This window comes from Pan troglodytes, chromosome 20 (assembly GCF_028858775.2).
Source record: "Pan troglodytes isolate AG18354 chromosome 20, NHGRI_mPanTro3-v2.0_pri, whole genome shotgun sequence".
NCBI lineage: Eukaryota > Metazoa > Chordata > Mammalia > Primates > Hominidae > Pan > Pan troglodytes.
Window position 1 is genome coordinate 38,224,849 of NC_072418.2, and position 24,799 is coordinate 38,249,647.

Genomic DNA, 24,799 nt, shown 5'->3' on the forward strand with positions numbered 1-24,799 from the left:
CTTAAAATAACACTTTTTTTTTTTTTTTTTTGAGACAGGATCTCGCTCTGTCACCCAGGCTGCAGTGCAGTGGTGCAATCATGGCTCACTGCAGCCTCCAACTCCTGGCTCAAGTGCTCTTTCTGCCTCAGCCTCCTCAGTAGCTGGGACTACAAGCACACACCACCACACCTGGCTATTTTTAAAACTTTTTTTGTAGAGACAGAGTCTTGCTATGTTGCCCAGGCAGTTCTCAAACTCCTAGTGTCAAGCGATCCTCCTGCTCAGCCTCCCAAGGTGCTGGGACTACATGTGTGAGCCACTGCACCCAGCTAATTTTTATTTATTTATTTATTTTGAGATGGAGTCTCACTCTGTTGCCCAGGCTGGAGTGCAATGGCACGACCTCAGCTCACTGCAACCTCCACCTCCTGGGTTCAAGCAATTCTCCTGCCTCAGCCTCCCGAGTAGCTGAGACTACAGGCACCTGCCACCACAGCTGGCTAATTTTTTGTATTTTCAGTAGAGATGGGGTTTCACCATGTTAGCCAGATGGTCTCGATCTCCTGACCTCATGACCTGCCCACCTTGGCCTCCCAAAGTGCTAGGATTACAGGCATGAGCCACCCCTCCCGGCCCAACTCCAGCTAATTTTTTGAAAATGTTTTGTACAGATGGGGTCTTGCTATGTCAAATTTTTTCTTACAATTCCAACACAGTTCTCGCTGGCCTAAAAATCAACGTGTCTGCAGGAGTGCATTTCTTTCTGGAGGCCCTAGGGGAGAACTGTTTCCTTAATCATTTAAATTGCTGGCCAAATTCAGTTTCTGATGGTTATAGGACTGAGGGCCCTGTCTCTCTGCTGGCTGTAACCTGAGGGTTGGTGTCTACTTCTAGAGGCCACCCACATTCCTTGGCTCATGGCCCCTTCCATCATTTTCAAGGCCACTAACAGCAGGTCAAGTCCCCATCATGCTTCGAAATCCCTTGCCTCTTTCTGATGGACTCTCTGGCCTCTGTCTCCCACTTTTAAGAGCCCACGTGATTACACTGAGCCCAGCCAGATAATCCAGGTTAATCTCCCCCTTCCCAAGGTCTAGAACCTTAATCACATCTGCAAAGTCCATTTTGCCATGTAACGTAACACAGGATACAGCGATTAGGCTGTGGACATCCTTGAGGGGCTGTTCTTCAGCTGACCACACCAATATATGCATACACAGCACACAAAGTGTCACCAAATAGGAAAATGCACTCAATACTTTGCATTACATTCTTTTCTATTCTATTTCATTTTTCAAAGCAGGGAATGCTCCCACTGATCTGTATAGCATTGAGATTGAGAACACAGATCAGATCCCAAAGTCAGGCTGCCTTGGATGCCAGTACCACCACTTTCAGCTGTGTGCTCTTGGTGAAGTCACTTAACCTCTCCATGCCTCAGTTTCCCCTTTAACAAGAGAAAGAATGGTGATAATAACACTTCTCTTGTGGGGTTGTTGTGAGAGCCAAACAAATAAACAGTAGCTGGCAATAGAGTGAATATAGTGAATGCTCTACAAGTATTAGCTGTCATTATGAAATTGATTTTTTTTTTTTTTTTGGGATGGAGCCTCACTCTGTCACCCAGACTAGAGCACAGTGGTGTAATCTCGGCTCACTGCAAAATTCACCTCCAGAGTTTAAGCAATTCTCATGCCTCAGACTCCCAAGTGTCTGGGAGTACAGGAGCACGCCACCATGCCCAGCTAATTTCTGTATTTTCAATAGAGATGGGATTTTGCCATGTTGGCCAGGCTGGTCTTGAACTCCTGACCTCAAGTGATCCACCTGCCTCTGCCTTCCAAAGTGCTGGTGAGCCACCGTGCCCAGCCTGAAATTGATTTTTAACCTGTGTTAACATCACTCTGTCCGGAAATCAAAACCACAGGGCTCTGCTGTTGGCAGGCCTTGTCCCAGAGACTGGGTCAGCCTGTCCTGGGGAGGGCCTGGGATCAGCCCGGCCCACACCCTCTCCAGTCCAGCAGGCAGCTGAGATGGGTCCTGAGCCATCTTTTTATCCCTTTGGTGTGAATGGGACAACGCGACCATTTCACAGATGAAGAGCAGACACAGAGCCGCACAGCTGGGGAGTGGCAGGGAGGGGTCTCCCTGGGCCTGATCTTGCCCTGGGTGATGCAGGGGCCAGGGCAGGACTGAGAAGTGCCGGGTCTCTGACCTCGTAGGGCCCACACGCTGCCAGGGTGGCCGAGTCTGTGGTGGGGCAGCCACGGCAGAGTGATCAGGGCTCAGATGAGGGAAGCGTAGGGCCACATGGGAGCACAGAGGAGGGGCTGGCCCAGCCTGGAAAGTCAGGCCAAGTTTCCCAGAGGAAGGGCCACGAGAGCTGAGGCTTGAATGACAGGTCAAAGCCAATAGGTAAGCAAGGAGAAGCCAAATGTTCTAGGGAGAAGGAACAAGGTTTTCAGAAGCCCAGAGACTGTGTAAATTTGAGCCAGAGATGGGGGAGCCTGGAGAGAGACATGGTCCTGGGCTGTGTCTGTGGGGCCTTGAATGGCAGGCAAGAAGTGAGGACTTTATCCCGAAGGACTGGGCCTCTAACTTCCAGGACCTGGAGGTGCAACTCCTTTTCTCTGCCCCTAGTTCCTCACTCCTCTCAGAGCAGGAAGCAAGTTCAGCATCTTGCAAACAAAACCTCTCTTTGTCCAAAGGAAACAGCCCATTGCAAGCTCTGAAGGCCAACACAAGGGACTGGTGGTGGGTGCTCTGGCCTCTGGCCTGCCTGGCCCACCCCTCCTCCCAAAGCCAGAGACAAGCCCCGGGGGCATCACACACTTTGACTAAGGTTAACTGAACACCTACTAAGCGCTAGGCAGCATTCTAGAAGCTGCAGACACAGCAGTGACTCAAACAGACAAAACCTTGCCCTCATGGAGGTGACATTCCAGTGGAGAAGACAGAAAGAGTGCCAGTAAGTAGGTGATTAAACAGTAAGTCAGGCGGGGCAGGGCTGGGGAGTGCTGGAGAAGGGGCATGCAGTATTAAACTGGGGGGTTAGGGTTCCCTGGGGTGCAGAGAGGTGCCCTGGGAGTGGAGACTGAAGGTGGTGGAAAAGGGAGCCGAGCTGGCTGGGGGAGCGGGGAGGCGGGGGGACATTCCAGGCAGCAGGAATCCAGGAAACCCATCCAGGAAGGGTGCAGGTGTCTCCTCCAGCCCCCAGACTCTGGGTGCTCAAATCAAGATGAACTTTGAGCTGGAATATCTCCCACGTCCCACCCAGGACATTTCTCCTTTTCTGACTTTCTTTATTAATCCTGAGACTGGGGGACACCCCCACTCCGCCAGCGCATGCGCGTGCGCGCGCGCGCACACACACACACACACACACACACACACACAAAACCCTCCCCAGCAATCTCTCCTCCAGTATGTTTTTCCCCTGATCTGTGAAACCCCCAAAGACAAGGGTTAGGGATGGGGTCTCTCTTGGTCACCAGCGTGTCACCAGAACCTACCATAAGGCATTTAAAAGCATAGGTTAGGGCTGGGCACAGTGGCTCACACCTGTAATTCCAGTACTTTGGGAGGCCGAGGTGGGTGGATCACTTGAGGTCAGGAGTTCAAGACCAGCCTGACCAACATGGTGAAACCTTGTCTCTACTGAAAATAAAAAAAAAAAAAAAAAAAAAAAAATTAGCTGGGTGTGGTGGTGTGCACTGGCTGAGGCGGGAGGATCGCTTGAACCCAGGTGGAGGTGGAGGCTGCAGTCAGCCAAGATGGTGCCACTGCACTTCAGCCTGGGTGACAGAGCAAGACTCTGTCTCAAAAACAGCAAGACTCTGTCTCAAAAACATAAAAAAAATGAAAAAGCATAGGTCAGATCTCATCAGATTCCTGATTAAAAGCATCCCTGGGTCCCCCTTACCTCTGGGATGAAAGCTGACCTCCAAGCCTCCTCCTAAGAGGCCCCCACAGCGGCCTCTCTCGGCTCACCCTGCCTCCTCCTATACTGGCTTTGTCTAGCTCACTCCACACCGAGGGTCCAGCCACACTGGCCTCTCTGCTGTCCCTGGACCACGCCAAATACCTTCCCACCCCTGGGTCTTTGCATCTGCTGTCCCCCTGGCCTGGAATGCTCTTTCCCAGATGTACACACAGCTGGCTCCTTCCATCATTCAGGCCTCGGCTCCAATGTCACCTCTGCAGAGAGGCCTCCCTAGCCACTGTCCTCAAATCAGCCCATGGGGCTCGGCCACTCTGCGCTACCTAAAGCTGGGTAACACAGATCTAACCCAGTTTCTCAATCCAAAATTATCTTTTATTTATTGCTAGTTTGTCGCCCATTTCCCCCCTCTAGAATAGGTCAGCATACTTTTATGATAAAAGGCCAGATAATAAATATTTTAGGCTTTCAGGGCCACACTCTGCCACAACTACTCAAAGCTTCTGTTGTACCATAAGAACAGTCATAGACAATACACGAACCGGCGAGCTGGCTTTCATGAAGACATTATTTATAGACATCGGAATTTGAATTTTACATGATTTTCACACCTCACAAAATTTCCTCTTTTGGTTTCTTTTTTTCTAACCACTTAAACATGTAAAGACTATTTAGATTGTAGGCTGTGCCAAAACAGGTGGAGGGCCAGATTTGGGCCCAAGGGTGAAGCTTGTCAACGTCTGCCCTAGAACATCTGTTTCATGAGGTCAGGGATCTCGGTCTTGGTCATTGCTGTGTCCCCAGGCCCTGGGATGTTCCCGGCATGTAGTGGATGCCGAAGTTGAACAAATATGTGCTATAGAAAAGGCTTCGACACATTCATTAATTCTTCCAACAAATATCCATTGAGGTTTGCCGTGAGCTGGGCTCTGGGGAGATAGCAGGGAACATAATTTGAACGTGGGGCAGTGAGTTGACATCCTTGCATTGAATGACTTGTGTTCCTCCAGAGCTGACCTGGCCCCCTGACAGCCACTACGAGCTGTGTGGCTTCTCCTGTCCCAGCTCCTGCACCGAGCCTGCCCTGCCCGACAGCTGTCTGACACCATGCCAGGATGGCTGCCAGTGTGACCCAGGATTTGTGCTCAGTGGCACGGACTGCTTGACCCCCATCCAGTGCGGCTGCTCCATGGGGGGCAGGTACCACCTGGCCGGGGAGGCATTCTGGGCTGGGGAGCACTGTGAGCAATTCTGCCACTGCGAGGCTTCCACCCATGCTGTGTGCTGCTCCCCCTCCTCCTGTGGGCCAGGGCAGAGATGTGGGACCCTAAGGGGCATCTTTGGGTGCCACCCGTTCTCCCCTGGCACCTGCCAAGCAGCCAGGCACTCACACATCATCACCTTTGATGGGAAAACTGTTGAGTTCTCAGGTACCTGTGTGTCCGTCTTTGCCGAATCCTGTGGCTCTTCCAGCTCACTGCCATTCTTCAGGATACAGCCGTGAAAGGAGAACAGATCCAGCAGCCCCCTCACGCTCATCTTGGAGGTGTCTGTCCAGGTTAACGGGACCCAGGTCCACCTGCGGAGGGACAGCCCAGGCATGGCTCAGATAAGCACCAGCTTTGGGACGTGTCGTTTCTAGGAACCCCAACCCTTCACCCAAACCCATAGGCCCAAGGGAAAAACTTATTCTGTCTCCATTATTTCTACATTTTACCTCTATTTTCTGATTATATGCCCATTTTTGACTATATCCATCAGATGCATTCAGCTAATATAACAGAAACACTCTCAGACCAGCTTAGGAAAAAAAAGAATTACTGATTTACACAATTGAAAAAAAAAATCTACAGGTGTATGGATTCAGGCATAGCTGGACCCAGGTGCTTGAACAATATGTCTCAAATCTGTCTCCATTTCTGGGTTCTCCTTTCCTTCATTTTCAGACATGCACCATCCCATCCCACCTTGTAGGGACAAGGACAGCTGCCAGGTTAGCAAATGTCACTGGAGGAAAAGCGTCCCTCACTGGCCCAGCTTGAGTCATGTGACCACCCCTGAATCCCTGGTGGACTAGCTGATTGGCTGGGCCTGGGTCATGTGCTGGAAGTTAGGATAGGATTGACTTTCTGTGAACCACATGGATTGATTTTGGAGGGGTGAGTTCTCAGGGAAATCCAGAGAAAGGAGAAATGAATGCAGAACAGGATTAAACAAGAGATGGTCACTATTATAGTTATGTCTTTGTTCCTTCATCTAAAAATGTTTTACATGTATTGGTACGGTGGCTTACGTCTGTAATCCTAACACTTTGGGAGGCCAAGGCAGGTGGATCCCTTGAGCCCAGGAGTTCAAGACCAGCCTGTCTCAAGCAGGCAATATAGCGAGACCCCGTATCTAAAAAAGAATTAGGTGGGTGTGTTGGCACATGCTTATAGTCCCAGCTTATAGTCCCAGCTACTTAAGAGGCTGAGGTGGGAAGATCGCATGAACGCAGGAGTTCGTGGCTGCAGTATGCCATGATTGTGCCACTGCATCCACCCTGGGCGACAGAGTGAGACCCTATATCAAAAAAATACCAACATTTTTCACGTATTTGAACACCTACTATGTGCCAAGCAACACTGACCCAACTGTGGTCCTATGCTCCCGAGCCTTCCTTTGATTCTGCCTGCTCCTTAGGTGAATGGTGAGACAACAGCCCTCCCCGTAAGCCTGAATGGGGGCAGCCTTGCCGTCCACTGGAATGGCCTCTTCTCCCTGCTGCAGTCAGACTTTGGCCTCTGGCTCAGCACAGATCTCACCTACAGCCTCACCCTCACCCTGCCCCACCTCTACAAGGGTCACACCTGTGGGCTCTGTGGCAACTTCAACAGTGACCCCAGTGAGGACGCTAAGGCTGACATTACCTTGGAGAAGCAGAGCAAGGCTTGTAGGGACAACTGTGGGGCTGCCTGTCCAGTCTCAGTCTGCAATGACCAGGGGCAGATTGTGTCAGCCAGGAGGAAGTGCTGGCTCCTGCAGGACCCCCAGGGACCCTTCAGCCACTGCCACTGGGAGATCAACCCAGACCCATATGTTTCCAGCTGTGTCGATGATTTGTGTCTTGCTGGGGGTGAGGACCACATCCTCTGCCTGGCCCTGCAGACATATGCCGCCATCTGCCAGGGCGCCAACATCACCATCAGGCACTGGAGGAATTCTTCCTTCTGTGGTGAGTCATGGTCGAGCAGGGCAGGAATTCATCCGCATGCTCTGTATGGCCACACACAGACTGACATCCTTCTGTACTCCTGGGCTGCCTGAGTGCCCCAACCACTTCCCATATTCCCAATTCCAGCACAGGAAGGCCTTCCAGGTTCTCCTTCTAGCCTCCAGCTGGACGCATGTGGATTGGTAGGGGGCCTGTATGCTACCGACTGTTATGTTTTTTTTGTTTTTTGTTTTTTGTTTTTTTTGAGACAGAGTCTCATTCTGTCACCCACGCTGGAGTGCAGTGACTTGTTCTTAGCTCACTGCAATCTCCTCCTCCCGGGTTCAAACTATTCTTCTGCCTCAGCCTCCCGAGTAGCTGGGATTACAGGTGCCTGCCATCATGCCCAGCTGATTTGTTGTATTTTTAGTAGAGATGGGGTTTCACCATGTTGGCCAGGCTGGTCTCAAACTCCTGACCTCAGGTGATCCGCCCACCTCGGCCTCCCAAAGTGCTGGGATTACAGGCATGAGCCATGGCACCCAGCCCGCTATGTATTTTGAATACCACCCTGGGTTGACTGGATCCCTGGCTCCCGGTCAAGGGGATGTCCTTTTCCACCCTCAGAATGCCTGACCTGAGATGCCACAATAACAATCCCAACAACTGCTAATACTTATTGAACATCTACAATGTCCCAGGCATGGGGCCGAAGGCTCTGTGTACCTCTTGCCACCACTGTCTCAGAAACACCCTGCAAGTGAGAGGCAATGACTGTTATTATTCCCTCTTTACATTTGGGAAAACAGAGGCTCACAGAGGTAAAGCCATTTGTCCACAGCTAATCACAACAGACAGAGTTGAGACTTGAACTAAGACTTTCTTTCTCCAGAGACAAAAGAAGTTTTATTACTAGCCATATCATCTAATTCTTTCTTTCTTATTTAACTATTATGGAAAATTTGAACATAAAAGTAGAGAGAATAGCCTATTGAATGCCCCTGTACCCAGAAGGCAGCCTCAACAACAGCCAAGTTGTGGCCGACCTGTGTCCACCTCCACCCCTCCCTTATTGATTTATTTTGTGTAAAGCAAATCCCAGACAACGTGTAAACCTGTAAATACTCCAGCATTATTTTTTTAATAGATAAGGACTTTTAAAAAGAAAAAAACCTGCTGTGGCCGGGCGGGGTGGCTCACGCTCACACCTGTAATCCCAGCACTTTGGGAGGTCGAGGCAGGCGGATCACCTGAGGTAGGGAGTTTGAGACCAGCCTGACCAACATGGAGAAACCCCATCTCTACTAAAAATACAAAATTAGCCGGGCATGGTGCTGCATGCCTGTAATCCCAGCTACTCGGGAGGCTGAGGCAGGAGGATCACTTGAACCTGGGAGGCGGAAGTTGCGGTGAGCTAAGATTGCGCCCTTGCACTCCAGCCTGGGCAACAAGAGCGAAACTCCGTCTCAAAAAACAAAGACAAAACAAACAAACAAAAAAACCTGCTTGATTTGCTCACACCTAACAAAATAAGCAGTAATTCCCAGATATCATGAAAAGCCTAGTCCATGTTCAGATTTTTCTGATCGCTCCTAAAACATCCGGCTTTCCTCCCTTGCACCAAAGCTTTGCTGGCCCCTAATGCTTGCCCATTAAGGGTTCCTAGCTTGTTCCAACATTAGGGGCGCAATAGGGGCAGGTCATGTTCTACGGGGTGGGGGTGGAAGGTGCCGCTTTCTTGCTCAACCAACAGGCAACAAAAGCCTGTCCGATACCATCCTGGGGATCAGGACACCCCTAAAACCAGGTTCTAACCCACCTATGTTAGATCCAGATGTGAATCTCTGACACCTGGGCCGTAGGGAACCCTCAAAGGGTTTGGAATAGGCAAGGCGGGGAGCGGTGTGGGGTGGGGGGGAGGTAAGACAGTGTTCATGGAGTGAGAAAGGTGGGCCACCTAGGGGCTATTTCTGGAATAACAATAGGTCTCATTTATCCAAGGTTCCCAGGGTGCCAGGCGCTGTCCCAACCACTTAATTTATTTTAACTTGCTTAACCCTCAAAGTCAGTTTGAGGTCAGTACTGTTTTCGGAGAGATGGGTACGGAGTCCTGGAGAGGTTAAGCACCACGACAGAGCCGAGATTTTAAGCACTCGGTCAGGGAGTTGGGCAAATGTGGCCTGCAGATCACGTTTCCTTACCCGCGCTTTTTCTCCTCCCTGCATAGCCGCCACGTGTCCTAAGCACAGCAGCTACCAGCAACGCTTGGACCCGCGCCGGGTGCAGCTCTGCGTCCCCGCGGCCGCCCTGCCTGCTCCGAGGGCTGCGCCAGCGATAACGCGCACCTGTGGGCAGGGGCCAGGTGCCGGCACCCGAAGGAGTGCGGCTCGGCGCACGGCGGCCCCTCCTACCAGGTGAGCTGGGGGCAGGGTCTTGCTGTTGTGAGGGGGTCGGCCCATCATGGGGGTCAGGGAGCCCCCAAAACATGCCAGGGATGGGCGCCCAATCCGGGACACCTATATTCAATTGTGCGGATCATTGTGGGTTCACAATGTGTTGACCTGCTTTATTATTGATGATTCCAATACTGCTGCTAGTTACTAAGGTCATTCCCTGTGTGCTAAGTGCTTAATAATATTATTATTGGCTGGGTGCGGTGGCTCACGCCTGTAATCTGAGCGCTTTGGGAGGCCGAGGCCGGCGGATCACCTGAGGTCAGGAGTTTGAGACCAGCCTGGCCAACATGGCGAAACCCCATTCTACTAAAAATACAAAAATTAGCTGGATGTTGTGGTCCACGCCTGTAATCTCAGCTACTTGGGAGGCTGAGGCAGGAGAATCGCTTGAGCCCGGAAGGAGGAAGCTGCAGTGAGCCGATATGGCGCCACTGTACTCCAGCCTGGGCAACAGAGCGAGACTCTGTCTCAAAAAATATATGTATTATTATTATTACTGTCAGCACTATTGACTTTTTAAAATATTAGCCATCATTTATTGAGTGCATGGCCCCCACTACACACTTTGGCAATGTAATAGTAGTAATAATAACAATAATCAAAACAGTTCATTTTATTTATCATTAATAGGTATTAGACTCTGTCCTAAATGTTTTAGCATTGTGGTCAGTGCTATTTTTTATTTTTTTTTATTTTTTTTTATTTTTATTTTATTTATTTATTTATTTTTTTGACACAGGGTCTTGCTCTGTTGCTGGGGCTAGAGTGCAGGGGCGCCATCTTAGCTCACTGCAACTTCAAATTCCCTGGCTCAAATGATACTCCCCCTCAGTCACCTACCTGAGTAGCTGGGACTTCAGTTGTGTGCCACCATGTCTGGCTAATTTTTAAATTTTTTGTAGAGATGAGGTCTGACCGTATTGCCCAGGCTGGTCTCAAACTCCTGGACTCAAGGGCTCCTTCTGCCTCAGCCTCACAAAGTACTAGGATTACAGGCATCAGCCACCACACCCAAACCGTTTGTATTATTTTGATGGCCAACATTTGAGTAGTGATCACACATCAGGTCCCGTACTGCTAATAATAATAATTAAAATGTGGCCAGGCGCGGTGGCTCATGCCTATAATCCCAGAACTTTGGGAGGCTGAGGCGAGTGGATCACCTGAGGTCAGGAGTTCTAGACCAGCCTGGCCAACATGGTAAAACCCAGTCTCTACTAAAAATACAAAAATTGGCTGGGCGTGGTGGTGTAGCAGGACGAGCTGCAGACAAAACCCCTCAGACACTGAGTTAAAGAAGGAAGGGCTTTATTTGGCCAGGAGCATCGGCAAGACTCACGTCTCAAAAAACCGAGCTCTCCGAGTGAGCAATTCCTGTCCCTTTTAAGGGCTCGCAACTCTAAGAGGGTCCATGTGAGAGGGTCGTGATCTATTGAACAAGCAGTGGGTATGTGACTGGGGGCTGCATGCACCAGTAAGAACAGAACAGAACAGGACAGGGATTTTCACAGTGCTTTTCTATACAGTGTCTGTAATCTATAGATAACATAACTGATTTGGTCAGGGGTGGATCTTTAACCACCAGGCCCAGGGTGTGGCGCCGGGCCGTCTGCCTGTGGATTTCATTTCTGCCTTTTGGCTTTTACTTCTTTCTTTGGAGGCAGAAATTGGGCATAAGACAATATGAGGGGTGGTCTCCTCCCTTAGTGGCAGGCACCTATAATCCCAGCTACTCGGGGGCTGAGACAGGATAATCGCTTGAACCCGGGAGGCAGAGGTTGCAGTGAGCCTAGATTGTACCATCGCGCTCCAGCCTGGGGGACAAGAGTGAGACTTCGTCTCAAAAGAAAAAAAAAGTTTTAAATGTATTGGGGGCTGGGCACAGTGGCTCACACCTGTAATCCCAACACTGTGGGAGGCCAAGGTGGGCGGATCACTTGAGGTCAGGAGTTGGAGACTAGCCTAGCCAACATGTCAAAACCCTGTCTCTACTGAAAAATACAAAAATAAGCCGGGCATGGTGGCACATGCCTGTAGTCCCAGCTACTTGGGAGGCTGAGGCACAAGAATTGCTTGAACCCGGGAGGCAGAGGTTGCAGTGAGCTGAGATAACACCACTGCACTCCAGCCTGGGTGACAGAGCAAGACTCCATCTCAAAAAAATAATTAAATGAATAAGATAAAATATATTGGGTATTTACTTTGTGTTCATGCCTGGGCTAAGCATTTTATGAATAGTAATAATAATAATAATGGCTAATATATTAAGAGTTTGGACATTTACAATGTGTCTTGTGTAAGCATATTAAAATAATGGTGATATTAACAATAATAATGGCTGGTATGTACCAGGCATCTGCTGTATTGCTGTGCTAACCACTTAATGATATATAATGATAACCATCGTGAACATATTTTGGTCATTTGCTGCGTGTGTAATCCTGTCATCAGGATAAAAGGTAATATTTTCTGAGTGCTTATTATGCCTTGAGCACTGGGCCAGCATGTTATTAATCATGGTATCAGATATATGTCAAGAACTTGGTTACTGTAGGCCAGCTGGGTGGTGAGAGCCTCATGCGTATGACCGCACTGACCTTCAAACAGCCCTTTGATTGCCCCCAATGTGCAGAGGGGGAAACTGAGGCTACAGGATGCACAGAGATCTCAAGGGACAGAGCTAGGTCTGGACTCCAGGTCTCTCTGACCCCAAAACTGTGCTGCTAATCACTAGGCTGTGCTTTCCACTGAGAGAAAGCAGGTGTCACAAGTTTGCTGCCCTCTGGGTAAGGCAGTAGCCTGTCATGACGGTCAGACCCCCAGCTGTTGAATCTGGGCATGGCATTCCTGCCCATCCCATGCTGAGCCAGCCCCTGAGCCTCTGCTCTTCTGGGTCAGCTGCCAGGCCAGCCTTGGGCCTCCACCAGGCCCTGTTTGGGTCCACCTGGGCTGGGCTGGGCAGGGCATGCTGATCTGGCCTCCCTCCCCAGGTTGGGGACCTGGTCTGGCTGAACCGATGCACCCGCCGCTGCAGCTGTGACAGAACGGGGCATTTCCGCTGCAGCCCGTGTGCTGCCCCACTGGGAAGATCTGTGGTCTGCAGGGTGGCCAGCTGGGCTGCCAGAGCCCCCTGGGCACCTGCGTGGCCACTGGAGATCCTCATTACTTCACCTTCGCTGGGGTCATAGCCCACTTCCAGGGCACCTGCACCTACCACCTGGCCTATGCCATCCATCCATTCATCCATCTATCATCCATCCACTCATCCATCCATCCATCCATCCATCCATCCACTCATCCATCCTTCCATCCATCCACTCATCCATCCTTCCGTCCATTCATCCATTCATCCATCCATTCATCCATCCATCCATCCATCCATCCATCCATCCATCCATCCATCCATCCATCTATCCACTCATCCATCCTTCCATCCATCCATTCACAAAATTTTTCTGAGTATCTACTTTGTAGCAGGCCCTGCTCTAGGCTCTGGAGACACAGCAAAGAACAAAAGAGACAGGTCTCTTCTCTCCTAGAGTGCACATTATAATAGTGAGAGACAAACAGTAAAAAATAAATACATAATATTTCAGATGGTGATAAGTCCTAGAAAAATAAAACTAGAAAGGAGAATCAGGAGTGCTTGTGAGTATGGGGTGGGAGTTATAATTTTTAAACAGGGTGAGCAGGAAAAGCCTCATTGAGGAGGTGACTTTGGAGCAGAGACTTGCTGGAGGGAAGGAGAAGCCTTATGAGCAATGAGGGAAGAGCCCTCCAGGCACAGGGAACCTTAGGTGCAAAGTCCAGACGCAGAAAATGCCCTTAGCCTTATTAAGAAAGAACAGGGTAATTCCAGCAGTTTAGGAGGCCAAAGTGGATCACTTGAGGCCAGAAGTTCAAGGCCCGCCTGGGCAACATAGGTGAGACCCCCATCGCTATAAAAATTAAAAATTAAAAAATTAGCCGGGCATGGTGGCACGTGCCTGTAGTCCCACCTACTCGGGAGGCTGACTTGGGAGGATCACTTGAGCCCAGGAGTTGGAGGCTGCAGTGAGCCATGGTAGTACCACTGCACTTCAGCCTGGGGGACAGAGTGAGGCTCTGTCTCTAAAATAAAATAAAATAAAATTTTAAAAAAGAAAGAAAGAAGCTGGGCACAGTGGCTCACGCCTGTAATCCAAACACTTTGGGAGTCTGAGGCAGGCAGATCATGAGGTCAAGAGATTGAATCCTGGTCAACATGGTGAAACCCTGTCTCTACTAAAAATACAAAAATTAGATGGGGGTGGTGGCACATGCCTGTAGTCCCAGCTACTCGGGAGGCTGAGACAGGAAAATCGCTTGAACCCAGGAGGTGGAGGTTGCAGTGAGCTGAGATCGCACCACTGCACTCCAGCCTGGGTGATGGAGCAAGACAAGGAAGGAAGGAAGGAAGGGAGGGAGGGAAAGAAGAAAGAAAGAAAAAAAGAAAGAAAGAAAGAGAGAGAGAGAGGAAGGAAGGAGAAAGAAAGAAGAAAGGAAAGGAAGAAGGAAGAAGGAAGGAAGGAAAAGAAAAGAAAAGGAAAAGAAAGAAAGAGAAAGAAAGAGAGAGAACAGGGAGGCCAGTGGCCAGGTGGCTGGAGTGGAGTAAACCTGGGGAGAGTAAGGGGTGAGGTCGGAGCGTTAATGGGGACAGATCCTGTAGGGCCTTGTGGGTCACTGTAAGGACTTTGGCTTTCACTCAGAATGGGTTGAGAGTTCCAGGGATTTCAGGGAGGGCTCTGAGCCCAGGAGGCCCCTGATCTGACTCAGGTGTCAGCAGATCCCTCTGGCTTCATGCAGGGGACAGATGGCCGAGGACCTGGGAGGAGCAGGTAGACTGGAGAGGAGGCTGACACGATTGTTCAGGCAGAACGTGGCAGTGGCTGGAATCAGGAAGAGGGCAGTAGAGGGAGTGAGACATGGTTAGATTCTGGAAATATTTTGAAAGGATCAGCTGTGGGATGAGAGAGAGGGCAGGTTCCAACATGATTTGGTTTTTGGCCTCCGCGTCCTGGACAAGCTGCCACTGCCTGAGATGGAGAAGGTAGGAGAGGAAGCTTGGGGTAAGATTAGGAGTTCAGATTTGAACGTGGGGAGTTCGAGGTGCCTCTTTTCTCCCAGAGCTGGGACACAGCAGGATGCAGACACCTGGAGTTCTAGGACTGGTGAGGGCATTTGGGAATTGTCAGAATACAGCTGGGGTTTAAAGCCAGGCAAGTGGATGAGAAAACTAAGGGAAGGGAAACGAAGGGGAAGGGGCTAAGGTGAACTTGGCAGTGTGAGGTGTGAGGTCCTTGGTGGCATGGAGCAGACAGCTCGGCTTGGAGATTCATACACCTTACCTGCTGTGGGGTCATGAGGAGTGTATGGATGGCACTAGGGGATGGGAGATGGTAGGGGGAGATGGATCCTGAGCTCTTCCCCTGCACTGCAGGTGGACAGCCAGGCGGTAAGCAGGGCCTGGTGCTCCTGCAGGTGGGCACCTGGCTCCAGGTACAGTTCAATGGCCACAATATGCCGATGATGTGCGTGGGGCCTGAGTTCTGGAGCCACCTCTGTGGACTCTGCGGCAACTTCAGTGGCGACCCCAGTGATGACAAGGTGCTCCCCAGCAGGGTGCCCACCCTCAGTGATGCCATCTTTGGCAACGCCTGGTGGACCCAGGACAGCCAGCCTGGGTGGGTGGCTGCCTGGGACCAGGAAGGGCCCAGGTTGGGAGAAATACAGGGCTCAGGGAAAACAGTGGGCAGACAGGCAGGCTTCGAGAACAGAAAGGTGGAAGAAGAGGGTGTGAATTGCACACACAACTCTCAGGAGATTCAGGTAGAATCAGGAACAATGATTATACCCATTCATGGATGGGGAAGACTGAGGCATGGAAGGGCAAAGCATCTGCCCAAGTTCCCACAATAAGAAATGATGGAACGGGCCGGGCATGGTGGTTCTTGTCTGTCATCCCAGCATTTTGGGAGGCCAAGGCAGGAGGATCACTTGAGCTAAGGAGTTTGAGACCAGTCTGGGCAACATAGCAAGATCTCGTCTTTACTTTAAAAAAAAAAAAAAAAAAATTAGCCAGGCCTGGTGGTGGTGCACACCTGTATTCTCAGCTACTTGGAGGCTGAGGCAGGAGAATCTCTTGAGTCCAGGAGTTCGAGGTTACCATGAGCCATGCTGGCACCACTGCACTCCATCCTGGGTGACAGAGCGAGACCCTATCAAAAAAGAGAGAAAAAAAATGGTGGAACAGGGATTTGAGTCCAGGCATCCTGGCTTCAGGGTCCCTGATCCTAAATACTCCACCCCCCCACCTCTCACAGGGGAAACAGGAAGCACTCCTCACAGAGACCTTATTTATTTATTTATTTATTTATTTATTTTTGAGTCCTGCTCCGTCGCCCAGGCTGGAGTGCGGTGGCACGATCTCGGCTCACTGCAACCTCCGCTTCCCAGGTTCAAGTGATTCTCATGCCTTAGCCTCTCGAGTAGCCGGGATTACAGGCACACGCCACCACGCTCGGCTAATATTTATATTTTTAGTAAAGATGAGGTTTCACCATGTTGGCCAGGCTGGTCTTGAACTCTTGACCTCAAGTGGTCTGCCCACCTCGGCCTCCCAAAGTGTTGGGATTACAGCCATGAGTCACCGTGCCAGCCTCCCTTCACTGACACCTTAGTCCTGCAAAGTCCAATGCACCAAACACACGTGCTATTTAAATTTATGTGTAAATTAAATTAAACATCTTCCGTCACACTACCTATATTTCAAATACTCGGTAGCCTCTGGTTGCTAGTGACTGTGGTATTGGATGGCACAGACTTGGGGATTCGTCCAAGTAGCAGAGCTGGGATCTGAAGCTAACAAAGTTGGTTCCAGAATCCATGATCTAACTAATAACTATCCTGGCCGGGCGTGGTGGCTCACACCTGTAATCCCAGCACTTTGGGAGGCCAAGGTGAGCAGATCACCTGAGGTCAGGAGTTCAAGACCAGCCTGGCCAACATGGCAAAACCCCGTCTCTACTAAAAATGCAAAAATTAGCCGGCCGTGGTCGTGGGTACCTGTAGTCACAGCTACTTGAGAGGCTGAGGCAGGAGAATCGCTTGAGCCCGGGAGGCAGAGGTTGCCAAGAGCTGCGATCGCGCCACTGCACTCCAGTCAGGGTGACAGAGCGAGACTCTGTCTCAAAAAAAAAAAAAAATAATGACTCCCTCATGTTGAGTAACTGTATGAAAATCATTTGTTACTATGGGGTTGAGGTTTTTAAACGTGTCTAAAACTGCACCAGGAGCTGTCAGCTGCTGGGAGGGAGAACCTGGTGCGGGCAGAGGAGGACTGGCCGAGGGTGGCCAGGCGGGAGGCAGGAGGAGGAGGAGGCTTGGAGGTGGCGGTGTTGAGTCCTGTGATCCCCCAGCTGCCGGCGGGACCCTGGTGGCGCTGAGCCCTGCCAGGACAGGCCCCGGGTGGAGCAGCTCTGCAGTGTTCTGGCAAACCGCTCCGGGCCCTTGGCCAAGTGCCACTGGTATGAGAGCCCCGTGTCCTACATGCAGGTGTGTGTCTCTGACCTCTGCCAGTATGGCACGGGCAACCGCATGCTGTGCACCGTGCTGGAGGCCTATGTCCAGCTCTGTGCCCTGCGCTGCGCGTTGCCTGCCCGCGTGGCGAGCCGGCCTGGGACGCAGTTACGTGCTCCTTCCCTTTCGCCGCCCCCAGCTCCAACGAGGGCCTCCCCACTTGGCTAGCTAGGATGCCTCCTTCCCCGGTGGATCGGAAGCCCTCATCCCCAGGGAGACCCCAGCCCTACCTAGGATGTTAACCCAAGCTTCAAGCCAGACCAGGGCTCCTCTTGGGCCCTTCCTAATCCTACCTCTCACCTCCCAGCACTGGACCCTAAATCGTCCGAGTTGCTCACTGTGTGCTGCAAGTTTGAAGTGGCCTGTGGGTGTGACATGCATAACAAACCACGTGGTTAAAAGTTTCATCGAGAACAATCGGGAGGCTGCAGTGAGCTGAGATCATGCCATTGCACTTGGCCTGGGCAACAGAGCAAGGCCCTGTCTGGAAAAAAAAAAAAAAAAAAAAGAACAGTGGCAGTTTGGGAATCGTCCTGTGGTTCATTCCTGCCCTTCCCTCCCCTGCACTCACCCTGATTTTTTTCTCCCTCTAATTGAGGGAGCAAAGGTTTCAGGGTTGTGGCCTCTGGGTGATCTTTCCCCTCCCCCAGGTGTGGCGTGTCCAGCCAACAGCTACTATGACTTCTGTGGGCCACCCTTCCTGGCCACCTGTGCTAGCCTCAACTCCGCGCCCTGCACCCTCCAGTGCACAGTGAGCTGCTTCTGCCTCGAGGGCTTTGCCCTGGAGGCAGGCATCTTCGGTGCCCCACGCTTGCTGCGGCTGCCACCTGCAGGGCCGCTATATCCGGCTGGGTACTGAGGTGCTGCCTGCAGCCCCCTGTGACCAGAGGTGCGTGTACCATGGACCTGGACGCCTGCTCAAGTGCCACCCTCATGCCTGCAGGCCCTGTGAGCTGTGCTGCCAGCACAGGGGTGTCTGGGGTTGCTACCCCATGCACTACGAGACACTGTGGCTGTACGGAGACCCCCACCTGCGCACTTTCAATGGGACCCACCACCAGGTTCAAGGGCCTGGCTGGGAGATATTGGCTAGAACATGCCGGCCACACCACAGCGCCTATGCCATCTGGGTGGAGATCAGGCGCCAGGAGCCGTGGGATGCCACGTGGGCCCAGCAGGTGGATGTGGATGTGGCAGGATGGCAGCTGTCACTGCTGGCAGGACAGTTTGGAGCCGTCCAGGTACTTGTCACCCAGCTCTGGTCCTGGGCCTCCAGGAACTCTAGTGAGTAATGAGCATGAAGAACAGCAACGCCGGGCGTGGGAGCTCACGCCTGTGATCCTAGCACTTTGGGAGGCTGAGGCAGGAGGATCGCTTGAGGCCATGGGTTCAAGACTAGCCTGGCCAACATGGCGAAACCCTGTCTCTATAAAAAATTTAAAAATTTAGCCACAAGTGGTGGCACGTGCCTATAGTCCCAGCTACTCAGGAGGCTGAGGTGGGAGGATCATTTGAGCCCAGGAAGTCGAGGCTGCAGTGAGCTGAGATCACGCCACTGCACTCTAGCCTGGGCAACAGAGACCCCATCTCAAAGAAAAACAAAAACAAACACAAACACAAACAGGCTGAAGAAATGGTGGTGGCCCAAGGGCCTTCCCTTTGGAGAAGGAGCTACTGGGACCTTTAGAAGTGGGCAGAGGGCCCCAGCCCTGAGCTTCAGAGGATCCACCCGCTTTGGCCTCTTCTGGCTGCGTCCCACTCCGTGGGCTTTGGAGTCCTCTGGGAAACGCCGCTGACCCCTAGAGCCTGGAGCCTGCATGGCCCTCCCCTTCCAGACCGTGCTCCAGGAATGGGAATTCCCTGCCTAAAAGGCTCAGAGCTGCTTCCAGGGTCCACACCGGCCTTGTCCCCAGGTCCATCCTCACAAGAGTGGACCATGCGGCCCACGTGACGCATTCTAGGCACCATTGCAGGAAGCCAGTGTGGACCAAGCTGGGCAGAGCGGCCCAGGCTAGATGTATGGGGACGCAGTGCCTCTTGCAGTGAGGGCCAGAGCTGGGGCTGCACAGAGAAGAGACGGGCCCAGGGCGGTCTCTCCTTGGATGCCAGATCCTGTCCAGGAAAAGTTGGAAATTCTGATTTTGCACCTGACCACCAGGACACTAGGGAGGTTTATGCATCAAGGCGGGAGGATAGACCGTATTCCATGTAATAGTGTGGCAGCTTGGTTTGTAATCTTAAACATGAAGATGTGTAAGGTGTGTACCTCCATTTCTACTCTTGTCTGGGCCCCTCAGGGTTGATGGGTGTTGGGTCCGCCTGGGGTTCGGTGGATGCTTTAGCTGGCAACGTGGCAACATGGTGAAGCCTGTGGTGATGGGTCCAGGGGGCCAGGACTGAATCCCACTGTGCCATTTGCTAGCTGTGGACCTGGACCTAGTGGCTTTACATCTCTGTGCCTCAGTTTCCCATCTGTAAAAGGGAAGTGAATGGTACCTACCTGTATGTGAGGATTAAGAGGTGTGAATTGTCTAGGAGAAGGCATTTAGTAAGGGCATAAAAGCATTTGATCAATAAATAACACAGGTGAGGTGTGATGGCTCATGCCTTTAATCCCAGCACATGGGGAGGCTGAGGAAGGAGGATCACTTGAGCCTAGGAGTTTAAGATCAGCCTAGGCAACATAGCAAGACCCTATCTCTATTTAAAATTTACATTTAAAATTAAAAAATAATAGTAAATAAAACATATAACTGCAAAGTCAAGCCAACGTTGTACCACTAGTGCTGCATCCCCACCCCCAGCAGGCAGAGTAAAGATGCAGTCTTTAAAAATCTGAGGCCGGGCATGGTGGCTCACGCCTGTAATCACAGCACTTTGGGAGGCCGAGGCCGGCAGATCACCTGAGGCCAGGAGTTCGAGACCAGCCTGACCAATATAATGAAACCCGTCTCTACTAAAAATACAAAAATTAGCCAGGAGAGGTGGCATGCGCCTATAATCCCAGCTACTCGGGAGGCTGAGACAGGAGAATTGCTTGAACCCGGGAGGCAGAGTTTGCAGTGAGCTGAGATTGCAGCACCATTGCACTCCAGCCTGAGCAATAAGAGCGAAACTCTGTCTCAAAAAAAAAAAAAAAAAAAAAAAACTGAACTCAGGAGCCAGGTGTGGTGGTTCGTGCCTGTAATCCCAGCACTTTAGGAGGCCGAGGCAGGCAGATTGCTTGAGCCCAGGAGTTTGAGACTAGACTGGGCAATGTAGTGAGACCCCACTCTACAAAAATAAAAAAAATTAGGCCGGGCGTGGTGACTAACACCTGTAATCACAGGACTTTGGGAAGCCAAGGTGGGTGGATCACCTGAGGTCAGGAGTTGGAGACCAGCCTGGCCAACATGGCGCAACCCCGTCTCTACTAAAAATACAAAAAATTACCTGGGCGTGGTGGCAGGCGCCTGTAATCCCAGCTACTTGGGAGGCTGAGGCAGGAGAATTGCTTGAACCTGGGAGGCAGAGGTTGCAGTGAGCCGAGATTGTGCCACTGCACTCCAGCCTGGGCAACAGAGCAAGACTCCGTCTCAAAAAAAATAAAAATAAAAAATAAAATAAAAAAATAAAAAATTAGCTGGACATGGTGGCGCATGCCTGTAGTCCCAGCTACTCAGGAGGCTGAGGCTGAGGTGGGAGGATCAGCTGAGTCCAGGAGGCAGAGGCTGCACCATGCACTTCAGCCTGGGCTACAGAGTGAGATCTTGTCTCAAAAAAAAAAAAAAAAAAGAAAAGAAAAGAACAAGAAACGGACTCAGGTCACATTCCTTCTGTCTCAACGCCCTCCCATGGCTCCACCTCACTCAGAGTGAAACTGTGGCCTATGTGACCCTACAAAACTGGTTTCTGTCACCTCTCTGCCCTTGTCCCCTCCCACCTGCCCCTCACTCACTATGCTCCAGCCGCAGTGACCTCCTAGTGTCCTCCCATACTCCAGGCAGGCTCCCACCTCAGGGCCTTTGCACAGGCTGTTCCCTCTGCCTGAAACACTCTTCCTGGAGGTCCTCATATAACTGATCATTCTCATCTTTCAAGTCTCAGCACAAATGTTACCCTCTCCGAGAAGCCCTCCTTGACCACACACATGAAAAGAACCACCACTCCCACCCTCTCTCTACTGTAACCCTACTCCTTTTCTTTCCTTTTTTTTTTTTTTCTGAGACGGAGTCTTGCTGTCGCCCAGGCTGGAGTGCAGTGGCGTGATCTTGGCTCACTGCAGGCTCCGCCCCCCGGGGTTCACGCCATTCTCCGGCCTCAGCCTCCCGCGTAGCTGGGACTACAGGCACCTGCCACCTCGCCTGGCTAATTTTTTGTATTTTTAGTAGAGATGGGGTTTCACCGTGTTAGCCAGGATGGTCTCGATCTCCTGACCTCGTGATCCGCCCGCCTCGGCCTCCCAAAGTGCTGGGATTACAGGCGTGAGCCACCGCGCCCAGCCTTTTCCTTTGAAGTATCTGTCAGTCTCTTAAATCATCTTTTCTGTCAATCATTTCTTTGTTTATGATCTATCTTCCTTTTGACAGAATATGTGTTCTTCGAAGGCAGGAACTTAATTTTGTTGAAAAATAGACAAAAATCCCTGGGAGAAAGACAATAAACAAATACAGAAGTAAATTTCTGATATGTCAGAAGGTGACAGCTGGTTCTGGAGAAGAAAAAAGCAGGAAAGGGGTGAGGGGCCAGTGAGGGTGTTGCCCTTTAAGACAGGGAAACAGGCCAGGCACGGTGGCTCATGGCTATAATCCCAGAACTTGGGAAACCAAGGCAGGAGGATCGCTTGAGCCCAGGAGTTCAAGACCAGCCTGGGCAACATAGTGAGACCCCATCTCTACAAAAAATCAAGTACATTATCCAGGTGTGATGGTGCGTCTGTAGTCCCAACAAGTCGAGAGACTGAGGCGAGAGAATCACTTGAGCCCATGATGTTGAAGCTGCAGTGAGCCGAGATCATGCCATTGCACTGTAGCTTGAGTGACAGGGCGAGACCCTGTCTCCAAAAAAACAAAAAGGGAAGCAGTGAAGTGTGGAGCAGAGATCGGAAGGAGAGACCGGGAGCCATGTAGATACATGGGGAGAGTGTCCAGGCAGAGGAGCAGAGGCTGGAAGGGTGCCTGGTGTGTTGGAGGAGTGGTGGGGAGACCCGGGGAGCTGGCGCAGAGTGAGCAGATGAGTGAAGGGGTGCGTGAGACAAGATGAGGACAGAGGGGACAGAGGTTTATTTTGTGGGACTGCCCAGGCCACGGTGGCGAGCTTGGATTTTCTCCAAGTGTACTAGGGAGCTATGGAAAGGTTTTGAGCAAAGGAGGGATAGGATCTAATGTGCGGTTTCAAAGCGCTCCTTGGGTGCTATGTGCAGAGTGGATCTCAGCAGTGGCAGGAGCAGGGGCCCAGGAGGGGCAGGTGTCTGGACGTGGTTGCCCGACGCAGCCTGGGTGTCTGTGTTCCAGGTGAACGGCTCCCAGGCTGGCCTGCCCCTGCCCCTGGCTGGGGGGCACACTCCAGGCCTTCTCCACGCCCTTGGCCATCACAGTCCAGGTGGCACCCGGCCTCTCCGTGACCTTTCATGAATCCCACGCCCTCTGAGTGGCAGTGCCTGAGACCTACACCAACACCCTCTGTGGCCTGGGCGGGGACTTCAGCGTGGATACCCAGGATGACCTCAGCGGCTCTGATAGCACATGGCTCTCTGATGCCAACAGCTTAATGGGGGCCCAGCCCCTCTGTGCCCACCAGACAAGGCAGCCCTATACCAGGCCTTCTGTGGCTTGCTGGGCACCCAAGATGGGCCCTACAGGGCCTGCAGTAAGGACGTGGATCCCCAGGTGCATGTGGAGAACTGCATCCATGACCTCTGTGCCACGGGGGGCTCAAGAGAGACTCTGTGTGCCACACTGGGGAGCTGCGCCCAGGAAAGCCAGCAGCGCAGCCTTCCCATGCAGCCCTGGAGACACCTCACGGCCTGCAGTAAGTGGGTATTCCCAGGGAGGGTCTTTCTCAGCCTGACCTCCCCAGCTGGCCCAATACCACTTCCAGGATGTCCTCCTAGGTCAACACCACCCAAAGTGACCCACTGCATGCCTTGCTGGCTAACTGTTCCCCCGAAGAACCTACCTGCTTAAAACTCTGCAATAACAATGACAGATGACACTGAGTGCTATTGCATCATTCAGGATGGTCTGGGTTATGCTGAAGTAACGAACTAACCTGAACATAACCCAGCATGACCAAGGTTGTTTCTTCATCACTATCTTCATCACCTTTGTCATCACCACAGTCACTATCATCATTACCGTCACCATCACCACCACCACCAGCATCACCACCACCACCACCACCACCAGCATTACCATCATCACTACCACCACCGTCATTGTTACCACAACCATCATCACCATCGCCACCAGCACCATCGCCACCAGCACCACCACCACCAGCATTACCATCATCACCACCACCATCACCACCAGCATTACCATCATCACCACCATCACCACCAGCATTACCATCATCACTACCACCACGATCATTGTTACCACAACCACAACCATCACCACCATCACCATCATCATTGTTACCACAGCCACAGCCATCATCACCACTACCATCACCACCATCATCACCATCACCACCACCACCACCATCAACATCATCATCACCATCACAACCATCACCACCAGCATCACCATCACCACCAGCATCAGCATCACCATCACTACTATAATCACCATCACCACCAGCATCAGCATCACCATCACTACTATAATCACCATCACCATTATCACTACCACCACCATCATTGTTACCACAACCACAACTATTGTCATCACCACCACCACCACCATCACCACTATCATCACTGTCACCGTCACCATCATCACTACCATCACCATCAACACCATCACATCACCAACAACATCACCAGCACTACCACCATCATCATTACTATCACCACGACCACCACCACCACCATTATCACCACCATGACCATGCCGCCAGCGTTACCACCATTGTGACCACGCCGCCGCCGTTACCACCACCGTGACCACGCCGCCGCCGTTACCACCACCGTGACCACGCCACCGTCATTATGCTACATCCTGATGATGCCTCCACCTCCCCTCCTTTGCCTTTATGACTCACCCTTGGCCGCCACAACCCTCTCTCTGCTCCCTTGGTCCTATTCTGGTTGGAAATGCTCCAGAATAGTAATGCTTGCTCAATTATTTAACTCCTACCTGTTTTCTTCCAGAGCTGGCCTGTCCTCCCCACAGCAATTACGAGCTCTGCGGCTCCTCCTGTCCTAGCTCTTGTGCCGAGCCTGCCCTGCCCGACAGCTGCCTGACACCATGCCAGGATGGCTGCCAGTGTGACCAAGGCTTTGTGCTCAGTGGCATGGACTGCGTGCCCCCAATCCAGTGTGGCTGCTCCATGGGGGGCAGGTACCACCACCTGGCCGGGGAGGCCTTCTGGGCTGGGGAGCGCTGTGAGTAATTCTGCCACTGCCAGGCCTCCACCCACGCTGTGTGCTGCTCCCCGTCCTCCTGTGGGCCGGGGCAGAGATGTGGGACCCTCAGGGGCATCTTTTGG

At 51.8% G+C, this 24,799-nt stretch overlaps 1 protein-coding gene and 1 long non-coding RNA gene across 2 annotated transcripts in view; one reads left to right on the forward strand and one right to left on the reverse strand.

The window, feature by feature from the left end:
- On the reverse strand, positions 1–24,698 carry LOC100609131 (uncharacterized). The gene is made up of 3 exons (XR_010153577.1): positions 24,448–24,698; positions 5,357–5,501; positions 1–4,851 (listed from the first exon to the last, which is right to left on the reverse strand). It is a non-coding gene; the product is annotated as an uncharacterized LOC100609131 (long non-coding RNA).
- The window catches only part of FXYD3 (FXYD domain containing ion transport regulator 3), a 32,460-nt gene continuing 17,026 nt past the window's right edge, over positions 9,366–24,799 (forward strand). The window contains exon 1 of the mRNA XM_063800678.1: positions 9,366–9,529. The gene's annotated coding sequence lies outside the window, so the exon portion shown is untranslated. The remainder of the gene's footprint in view (positions 9,530–24,799) is intronic.